Here is a 10,566-nt window from a genome sequence, read left to right on the forward strand (position 1 = left end):
CCTGGTGCAAGCCCCGCCCCTCCCCGTGCAAGCCCACACACTCCCTGTGCAAGCCCCGCCCCCTCCTTGTGCAAGCCCCGCCCCCTGCTCACCCGGCAGCTGCTGCGGGGTGGTGGGCGACGCCAGGGGGGCCGGGGGGGGCGACGCCGACCCCCCCCAGAGCAGGGTCCCCGCCGTGGGGGGTGGGGGGGCCCCGGGGGCCTCGGCCTCAGACAGGGGCAGCCCTGGGGGGGGTCAGCGGGGGACGTGACCCCCCCCCCGGGACCCCTTGAACCCTCCACCCACTTCCCAGCCCCCCCCCCAAATCCCTCTAGGACCCCCAGCACCCCCCAGACTCCCCCCAAATCCCTCCTAGGCCCCCCGACCCCCCTGGACCCTCCCCAAATCCCTCCTGGGACCCCCCCAGGACCCTCCCAAAACACCTACCAGGACCCCCTCAAACCCCTCCAGAGCCCCCACACCCCCTCCAGGACCCCCCAAAATCCCCCCAGGACCCCTCAGACCCCTCCAGAGCCCCCCACACCCCCTCCAGGACCCCCCAAAATCCCCCCAGGACCCCTCAGACCCTCCAGAGCCCCCCACACCCCTTCCAGGACCCCCCCAAATCCCCCCAGGACCCCCTCAAACCCCTCCAGAGCCCCCAGGACCCCCCAGGACCTCCCAGACCCCCTCCAGGACCCCCTCAAACCCCTCCAGAGCCCCCCAGACCCCCCCTAAACCCCCTCCAGGACACCCCCAAATCCCTCCTGGGATCCCCCAGACCCCCTAGGACCCCCCCAAATCCCTCCTGGGATCTCCCAGACCCCCTAGGACCCCCCCAGACTCCCTCCAGGACCCCCCCAAATCCCCCCTGGACCCCCTCAAACCCCTTCAGAGCCCCCCAGGACCCCCCAGGAGCCCCTCAATCCCCCCCCCAGGACCCCCCCAGGCGCCCGGCGGTACCTGTCAGCGGGGGGGCGGCGAGGAGGAGGAGGAGGAGGAGGAGGAGGAAGAGGCGTGGGGGGGCAGCAGGGGCCCCCATGGCCGCGTGCTGCCCGGGACCCCCGAGCGGCGGCACCTGTGCGGGGGATGGGGGGTCAGAGCCCCCCCAGCATGATCCCCCCCCGGCAAACTGGGATGGGGGGTGAACTGGGATTTGGGGGGGGTCAACTGGGATGGGGGGGTCATCTGGGGTGGGGGGGTCAACTAGGATTGAGGGGTGTCATACTGGGATTTGAGGGGGTGAACTGGGATTTGGGGGGGTTAAACTGGGATGGGAGGGCTGTACTGGGATGGGGGAGCCATACTGGGATGGGGGCAGCCTATACTGGAATAGAGAGAGCCCTACTGGGATGGAGACGACCCTACTGGACTGGAGGAGACCATACTGGGATGGAGGAGCCCTACTGGGATGGGGGGAGCCCTACTGGGATGGGGGGAGCCTATACTGGGATGGGGGGAGGCTGTACTGGGATGGGGGGCCTGTACTGGGATGGGGGGCCTGTACTGGGATGGAGGACAGCCCTACTGGGATGGAGGGGGCTGTACTGGGATGGGAGGAGCCTATACTGGGATGGGGGGAGCCTATACTGGGATGGAGGGCCTGTACTGGGATGGGGGGAGCAGTACTGGGATGGAGGGGGTCCATACTGGGATGAAGGGGGCTGTACTGGAATGGGGGGTCCATACCACGATGGGGGGGCAGTACTGGGATAGAGGAGCCCTACTGGGATGGGGGGAGCCCATACTGGGATGGAGAGCCTATACTGGGATGGGAGGGGCCGCACTCAGATGGGGGGGTCCATACTGGCATGGGGGGCGGCTGTACTGGGCTGGAAGGGTCCATACTGGGATGGAAGGATCCATACTGGGCTGGAAGGGTCCATACTGGGATGGAGGAGTCCATACTGGGATGGAAGGGCCCATACTGGGATGGGGGGGGGCCGTACTGGGATAGAGGAGCCCTACTGGGATGGGGGGGGCTGTACTGAGATGAGGGGGGGCCCTACTGGGATGGGGACAGCTGTACTGGGCTGGAGGAGTCCATACTGGGCTGGAAGGATCCATACTGGGATGGAAGGGTCCATACTGGGCTGGAGGAGTCCATACTGGGATGGAAGGATCCATACTGGGATGGGGAGCAGCTGTACTGGGATGAAGAAGTCCATACTGGGATAGAAGGATCTATACTGGGATGGAAGAGTCCATACTGGGATAGAAAGGCCTATACTGGGATAGAAGGGCCCATACTGGGATGGAAGGGCCCATACTGGGATGGGGAGCAGCTGTACTGGGATGGAGAAGTCCATACTGGGATAGAAGGAGCCATACTGGGATGGAAGGAGGCATACTGGGATGGAAGGATCCATACTGGGATGGAAGGGTCCATACTGGGATGGGGGGGCCATACTGGGCTGGAAGGGTCCATACTGGGATGGGGGGGTCCTACTGGGCTGGAGGAGTCCATACTGGGCTGGAAGGATCCATACTGGGCTGGAGGAGTCCATACTGGGATGGGGGGGGCCCTACTGGGATGGGGACAGCTGTACTGGGCTGGAGGAGTCCATACTGGGCTGGGGGGAGGGGAGATGCCCATACCGGTGCGTGGGCCCCCGCGTGGGTCGCTGCGGCCGTGGGTCCCGCGTGGGGTCGGGGGGGCGGGTGGGTCCCCGGGTGGGTCCGGTCGCGGGTGGGTCGGGTCCCCGGGTGGGTCCCCGGGTGGGTCCGGTCGCGGGTGGGTCCCCGGGTGGGTCCGGTCGCGGGTGGGTCGGGTCCCCGGGTGGGTCCGTGGGTGGGTCCGGTCGCGGGTGGGTCCCCGGGTGGGTCCGGTCGCGGGTGGGTCCGGTCGCGGGTGGGTCCCCGAGTGGGTCCCCGGGTGGGTCCGGTCGCGGGTGGGTCCCCAGGTGGGTCCGGTCGCGGGTGGGTCCGGTCACGGGTGGGTCCGGTCGCGGGTGGGTCGCTGGCTGCGGGCGCGGCGCTGCCGCTGGGCGCCGGCGCTGCCGCTGGGCTGGGGGGGGGGGAGGGGGCGGGGCGAGGGGGCGGGGCGCGCCCTGGCCCCGCCCCGCCGTGCCCCGAATTGCGGAGTTTCGCCCCATTTCGCAGCGCGGAGCCTCCCCCCCCCCCCCCCCCCGGCCGCGCGGCTCTCCCGGCCCCGTTTCATTTGCTGCTGCCGCTACAAACCCCGAATCGTAGTTTTATTTTAAAAAAAGTCTTTTTTCCTTTTTTTTTTTTAATCAAAAAGGGGCGAAAAACGGGGAAATTAAAATATACAAATCCGGGCTGCGGGGGGGGGGGGGGGAACGTACCATCTTGGGGGGGGGGATGTACCATCTGGGGGGGATGTACCATCTGGGGGGGGGGATGTACCATCTGGGGGGGGATGTACCATCTCGGGGGGGGATGTACCATCTGGGGGGGGATGTACCATCTGGGGGGGGGATGTACCATCTGGGGGGGGATGTACCATCTCGGGGGGGGATGTACCATCTGGGGGGGGATGTACCATCTGGGGGGGGATGTACCATCTGGGGGGGGGGATGTACCATCTGGGGGGGATGTACCATCTCGGGGGGGGATGTACCATCTGGGGGGGGATGTACCATCTGGGGGGGGGATGTACCATCTGGGGGGGGATGTACCATCTGGGGGGGGGATGTACCATCTGGGGGGGATGTACCATCTGGGGGGGGATGTACCATCTTGGGGGGGATGTACCATCTGGGGGGGGGATGTACCATCTGGGGGGGGGATGTACCATCTGGGGGGGATGTACCATCTGGGGGGGGGGATGTACCATCTGGGGGGGATGTACCATCTCGGGGGGGGATGTACCATCTGGGGGGGGATGTACCATCTTGGGGGGGATGTACCATCTGGGGGGGGATGTACCATCTTGGGGGGGGATGTACCATCTTGGGGGGGGGATGTACCATCTTGGGGGGGGATGTACCATCTTGGGGGGGATGTACCATCTGGGGGGGATGTACCATCTTGGGGGGGGGATGTACCATCTGGGGGGGGGATGTACCATCTGGGGGGGGATGTACCATCTGGGGGGGGGGATGTACCATCTGGGGGGGGATGTACCATCTTGGGGGGGGATGTACCATCTGGGGGGGGGATGTACCATCTGGGGGGGGATGTACCATCTTGGGGGGGGATGTACCATCTGGGGGGGATGTACCATCTGGGGGGGATGTACCATCGGGGGGGTGGGATGTACCATCGGGGGGGTGGGATGTACCATCTCGGGGGGCCAGGGGGGCCAGGACTGTTTAATGGGGTGAAACCATCAAAGGGGGTGGGGGGGTGCTGGGACGCCTGGGCCCCCTGCATGGAGGGGGTTGAGAACGGCTCGGATGCCTGGGCCCCTCCTGGGGTGGGGGTGATGGGGGGGTCTGATGGAGGTCCCCGGACTCCTGGGCCCCTTGGAGGGGGGGAGGGGAGGTCTGATGGTAGTGCCTGGACGCCTGGGCCCCTGGTGGGAGGGGGGGATGGGGGGGTCTGATGGAGGTGCCCGGACGCCTGGGCCCTCCTCGTCCCAGTTCCCATCCCCCCAACAGCCTCTTGCGGGGGGGGGCATCAGGGGTCTCTTCACCCCTGGGGGAGCCCCCATGCAGGGGGCGGAGCTGCCAGTGGCTCCACCCACCTGTGCTCCAAGGGTGGGGCCAGTATAGCCCCACCCCCAACTGAGCCACAGGGGGGTGGGGCCACTGCAAAACCCCTCCCCAAGCCCCTCCCTCTCCCAAAGAAGGGGACCCCCTTGGACCCCCCCATCCCCCTGCCCCATATGTCCCCCAGTCACCCCACCCACTCATGTAGGCCACGCCCCCTTCCTAGACCCCGCCCCTTGGATCCCCCAACATCCTCTTATTCCCCCCCAGTCCCCAAAGCACTGGCCCCGCCCACTGACACAGGCCCCGCCCCCTCATGTTGGCCCCGCCCAGCCGTTGCATGGTGCAGCCCAGGTTATCGTTAGCCCCGCCCCCAAGCGTTTGGCCCCGCCCCCTCCTGCAACCGGCCCACGTGCTCCCTCGGAGCCCCGCCCACTCCGCTGGCCCCCGCCTTCTTTTAACACCCCGGCTGGCCCCGCCCATCCCAGCCAAGAGGTCGACGCACCGCGCATGCGCCGCCGCCCCCGGGCGGGGCCGCTCCCTGCGCATGCGCGCTGCTCGCTTCTCGCCTTCCCCCCTCCTCCGCCCCACCCGCGGCAGCGCATGCGCGCAGAGGTTGCGGCAGGGACGAGGGGGCGGTGCGGGCGCAGCGCCGTCCCGCGCATGCGCAGCCGCGCTTGCGGCGTGCTGGGGGGGGGGAAAGCGGCTTTGGCGCAGGCGCGCGGGCTGCCGCAGGAAGGGAGGGGGGGGAGCGAGGGCGCGCTCCGCCCTGGCGCATGCGCATTGCGTCGCTTTCCTCCCACACCCCCCTCGCACCGAGCGACCGTTGCCGGCCCCTCCCACGCGCCGCTTTTAAACGCCCTGAGGGGGCACCGCTTCCCTCCCCACCCCACCCCCGCCACGGCGGCAGCCCGGCGGCGTTACCGGTTCTCCTCAGCGCCCCCCCCCCCCGCGGAGACGTCGAGGTGACGGTTTGGGGGGGTGAAGAAGGCGGCCGTGCGCTGGGGTTGTGTCTTGTGGCGGTTTGTATGTTTTTCCCCTCAAAACCGGGGCGGGGAGGGGGGTTGAGGCCCTCAGAAGCCGCCTGAGGCGGCCGAAGCTGGGGGAAGGGGGGGGAAAATGGCGCCTAGGGGTTGCCAAGGAGACCGAGGGAAGGGTTTTGGCGCCAAGTGGTTGCTAGGGAGACCGAAGAGGGCGTTGCGGCTCTGGGGGGGGCAAAGGGGGCGGGGTCTGTCGCGCCGCCCAATGGCAGCAGAGCCCGCACGGCGCGACCAATCAGAGCCCGCGGTCCTAGCCCCTCCCTCCCATCGCTCCCTTCCTCCCGCTCTCCCCCGCCCCGCGCAGCATCCCGCTGGCCAATCAGCATGCAGATCCGGCCGCGCGTCCCTCCCCCTCTCCAAAAAAAACCAACCCCCACCTCCCCGCGAGTCACGTGGCGAAGGCGCCGCCGCGGGGTCACGTGGCCGCCTGGCGCCCGGGTTACAGTAACTCGGGCGGGGTGAGGAAGGGAGGTGCGGCGTGACGCCGAGCGCTCTGATTGGCCCGGCGCGGGCGAGTCACGTGGCGGGGGGGCGGGTCACGTGCTCGCTGCCGGCCTCGGGTCCGCGCCGGGCGGTCACATGACGCGGCGGCGGCGAGCGCGGCGCGGAGCGGGCGGGTCACGTGGCGGCGGCGGCGCGGTGGCGGCCGGGACCGGGGCCGGGACCGGGCAGCGGCGCTAAACGGGACCATGGAGGAGACGCGGGGGCCGCGGCTGCTGGCGCTGCGCAAGGAGAAGTGCCGGCTCGACGGGCAGCTGCACCACCTCGCCTCCCGCCTCCCCGCAGGTACCGGTTCCCCCCCCCCCCGCCTTCCCGGTTCCCCCCCCCCCCCCCCCCGCCTTCCCGGTTCCCCCCCCCCCCGCCGCCTTCCCGGTTCCCCCCCCCCCCGCCGCCTTCCCGGTTCCCCCCCCCCCCGCCGCCTTCCCGGTTCCCCCCCCCCCGCCGCCTTCCCGGTTCCCCCCCCCCCGCCGCCTTCCCGGTTCCCCCCCCCCTCACCCGCCGCCATTCCCGGCGCCGCCGCGGCCCTCCGCGTGGTTCCTCCCCCCCCCACCGACCGGGATACCGGGAGCCCCTCCCTCCCGTTATGGGTCAGGGAGGGGCCGCGCAGCCCCCCCCCCCATAGCGGGCCGGGCTGCCCCCCCCCGGCCCCTTCCTCTCTCTGCCCCATAGTGGGTCGAGGCGGCCCCCCCCCCGGCCCCCTCCCCTCCCTGCCCCATAGTGGGTCCCTGGGGGGGGTGAGGGCTGCTGGGGGGGGTCCCCACGGTCCCGCTAACCCTCCCCTTTGCCCCCTCCCCTCCCTGCCCCATAGCGGGTCCCCGGGGGGGGGTGAGGGCTGCTGGGGGGGGGGTCCCCGTGGTCCCGCTAACCCTCCCCTTTGCCCCCTCCCCTCCCTGCCCCATAGTGGGTCCCTGGGGGGGGTCCCCGTGGTCCCGCTAACCCTCCCCTTTGCCCCCTCCCCTCCCTGCCCCATAGCGGGTCCCCGGGGGGGGTGAGGGCTGCTGGGGGGGGGGTCCCCGTGGTCCCGCTAACCCTCCCCTTTGCCCCCTCCCCTCCCTGCCCCATAGCGGGTCCCGGGGGGGGGTTAGGGCTGCTGGGGGGGGGGCCCTGCACTCCCGCTAACCCTCCCCTTTGCCCCCTCCCCTCCCTGCCCCATAGCGGGTCCCTGGGGGGGGTCCCTGCACTCCCGCTAACCCTCCCCTTTGCCCCCTCCCCTCCCTGCCCCATAGCGGGTCCCCGGGGGGGGTGAGGGCTGCTGGGGGGGGGGTCCCCGTGGTCCCGCTAACCCTCCCCTTTGCCCCCTCCCCTCCCTGCCCCATAGCGGGTCCCCGGGGGGGGTGAGGGCTGCTGGGGGGGGGTCCCCCCACTCCCGCTAACCCTCCCGTCCCCGCAGGCTCGTGGGAGTCGAACGGCTTCGCGGCGACGGCGCCGCCCCCCTCGGACCCCCCCCCGGCGGCGGCGGCGAGGCCGAGCAGCCCCCGGGCAGCCCCGGGAGGCGGGGGGCGGCCCCGACGGCCGGGGGGGAGCGCGAAGCAGCCGCCCGGCCCCCCCCGCACCGCCCCCACCACTACGGCCGCCCCTTGCCCCCGTCCTACCGCAAGAGCTTCCGCCCCGGCGGCCCCGCCAAGGAGTGGGGGCCCAGCCCCAACGGCCACGGGCCCCCCGAGGCCAACGGCGGCCGGGCCGGCCCGCGCCGGGGTTGCCCCCCGCCCGCTTCGGCCTCCTCCTCCTCCTCCTCTTCCTCCTCCTCCTCCTCCTCGCCCGAGCGCCAGGCGAGCGCCCCGGCGGCCCCCGCCGAGGCCTGGCTGCTCTTCCGCCCGCCGCCCGCCTTCCCCGTGGGCAGCAGCCGGGCCCGCACCCTCCCCAAAATCAGCTACGCCAGCAAGCTCAAGGAGAACCTGGAGCGCCCGCCGCCGCCGCCCCCCCCCACCGTACCCGCCTCGGCCCTCCGCACGGCCGCCCCCGGCCTGCCCCACGGCGGCCCGGCCTCCTCCTCCTCCTCGCCGCCGCACCCCGGGCGCCCGCCCCAGCCCCACTTGGGCGCCATCTTCCAGAACGAGTGGGGGCTCTCGTTCATCAACGAGCCGGGGGCCGGGCAGGCCGGGGGGGGGCCCCGGGCCGAGGTCGGGGTGTGGGGGGGCGACGGCGGAGGAGGAGGAGGAGGAGGAAGAGGCGGCCGCCGCGGCGGGACCCGGCGCCGAGGCCATGAGCCCCCCGGATTGGGAAGCCGCCCGCAGCTACCACGCGCAAGGTAATGCTGGGGGGGGGGGGGGACGATTGGGCCGGGGGGCTGGCCGTGGGGCTGGCCGTGGGGAGGACCAGGCCGTGGGGCTGGCCGGGGGGAGGGCCCGGCCGTGGGGCTGGCCGGGGGGAGGACGGGGGCGTGGGGAGGACCAGGCCGTGGGGCTGGTCGGGGGGAGGCCGGGGGCGTGGGGAGGACCAGGCCGTGGGGCTGGAGGGGGACCTGGCCGTGGGGCTGGAGGACAACCGGGGCTGGGGGGCCGCGGGGCTGGCTGTGGGGAGGACCGGGGCCGGGGGGCTATAGAGTTGGCTGTGGGGCAGGGGGAGGACTGGGGCCGGGGGGCAGGCTGCGGTGTGGGGGGTGCTGGGGGCCGTGGGGCAGGGGGAGGACCGGGGCCATGGGGCAGGCCAGGGGACAGGGGCAGGCTGTGGGGCGGGGGGAGGCCGGAGGCTGTGGTGTGGGGGGGGGGGCGTGGGGCTGGCCGTGGGGCAGGGGGGCCGGCTCCCCCCCCCCCCGACCGTTTTGCACCCTTTCCTGCCGGCAGCCTGGGATCACATCTGGCAGGTGCACAGACAAGGTGAGCGGGGGGGGGGGGCGGTTTGGGGGGACCCTGAGGGGCGGGGGGGGGCCCTGAGGGGGTTTTGGGGGGGGGCCTGAGATGGGGGGCTGGTTGGGGGGGACCCTGAGGGGTTTGGGGGGCACCCTGAGGGGTGGGGGGGCTGGTGGGGGGGATCTTGAGGGGTTTGGGGGGGACCCTGAGATGGGGGGCTGGTTGGGGGGGGACCCTGAGGGGTTTGGGGGGCACCCTGAGGGGTGGGGGGGCTGGTGGGGGGATCTTGAGGGGTTTGGGGGGGACCCTGAGGGGTGGGGGGCTGGTGGGGGGGATCTTGAGGGGTTTGGGGGGCACCCTGAGGGGTGGGGGGCTGGTTGGGGGGACCCCTGAGGGGTTTTGGGGGGGCCCTGAGATGGGGGGCTGGTTGGGGGGGACCCTGAGGGGTTTGGGGGGCACCCTGAGGGGTGGGGGGCTGGTTGGGGGGACCCCTGAGGGGTTTTGGGGGGGCCCTGAGATGGGGGGCTGGTTGGGGGGGACCCTGAGGGGTTTGGGGGGCACCCTGAGGGGTGGGGGGGCTGGTGGGGGGGATCTTGAGGGGTTTGGGGGGGACCCTGAGGGGTTTGGGGGGCACCCTGAGGGGTGGGGGGGCTGGTGGGGGGGATCTTGAGGGGTTTGGGGGGCACCCTGAGGGGTGGGGGGGATCCAGAGGGGTTTGGGGGGGCCCTGAATGATGGGGGGCTGGTTGGGGGGACCCCTGAGGGGTTTTGGGGGAGCCCTGAGATGGGGGGCTGGTTGGGGGGGACCCTGAGGGATGGGGGGCTGGTTGGGGGGGACCCTGAGGGGTTTGGGGGGCACCCTGAGGGGTGAGGGAGCTGGTGGGGGGGGACCTTGAGGGGTTTGGGGGGGCCCTGAATGATGGGGGGCTGGTTGGGGGGAACCCTGAGGGGTTTTGGGGGGGCCCTGAGATGGGGGGCTGGTTGGGGGGGACCCTGAGGGGTTTGGGGGGCACCCTGAGGGGTGGGGGGCTGGTTGGGGGGGACCCTGAGGGGTTTGGGGGGCACCCTGAGGGATGGGGGGGGGCTGGTGGGGGGCACCTTGAGGGATTTGGGCACCCTGAGGGGTGGGGGGCACCCTGGGGGATGGGGGGGCTGGTGGGGGGGACCCTGAGGGATGGGGGGCTGGTGGGGGGGATCTTGAGGGGTTTGGGGGGGCACCCTGAGGGGTTTGGGGGGGCTGGTGGGGGGCACCCTGGGGGATGGGGGGGCTGGTGGGGGGGACCCTGATGGGTTTTGGGGGTGGTCCTGTGGGTTGGGGTCCCCCCCCAGTCCCTCACCCCCCCCTTCCCCGCAGCCCCCGGCAGGGTGACGGTGTACGCGGACCCCCTGGACGGGAAGGGTTAACGCTGGGGCGGCGCCCCCGGGTTGGGGGGGGGGCGCTGCGGGGGGGGGGGCTGGGCCTTGCCGGCCCCCCCCCACCCCCCCCCTCCGGCGACGGCTTTTTAATTGTCCTGTTTTTACCGCGGCCCCCGCGGCTCGGGGTCCCCCCCCCCCCCCCCCCCAAAATAAACGGCAGAGCCCGGCCGCCGCCTCCGCCCGGGGCGGGAACTCTATGGTTGTGGGCAGGGGGCGGGACTACACTTCC

At 72.0% G+C, this 10,566-nt stretch overlaps 1 long non-coding RNA gene across 1 annotated transcript; it reads right to left on the reverse strand.

Annotated features, from left to right (window-relative positions):
- Nucleotides 1-98: 98 nt before the first annotated feature.
- Nucleotides 99-2,747, reverse strand: LOC138063613 (uncharacterized). The gene is made up of 3 exons (XR_011137114.1): nt 2,578-2,747; nt 943-1,057; nt 99-224 (listed from the first exon to the last, which is right to left on the reverse strand). It is a non-coding gene; the product is annotated as an uncharacterized lncRNA (long non-coding RNA).
- Nucleotides 2,748-10,566: the final 7,819 nt, after the last annotated feature.

This window comes from Struthio camelus, chromosome 32 (assembly GCF_040807025.1).
Source record: "Struthio camelus isolate bStrCam1 chromosome 32, bStrCam1.hap1, whole genome shotgun sequence".
NCBI classification, from domain to species: Eukaryota; Metazoa; Chordata; class Aves; order Struthioniformes; family Struthionidae; genus Struthio; species Struthio camelus.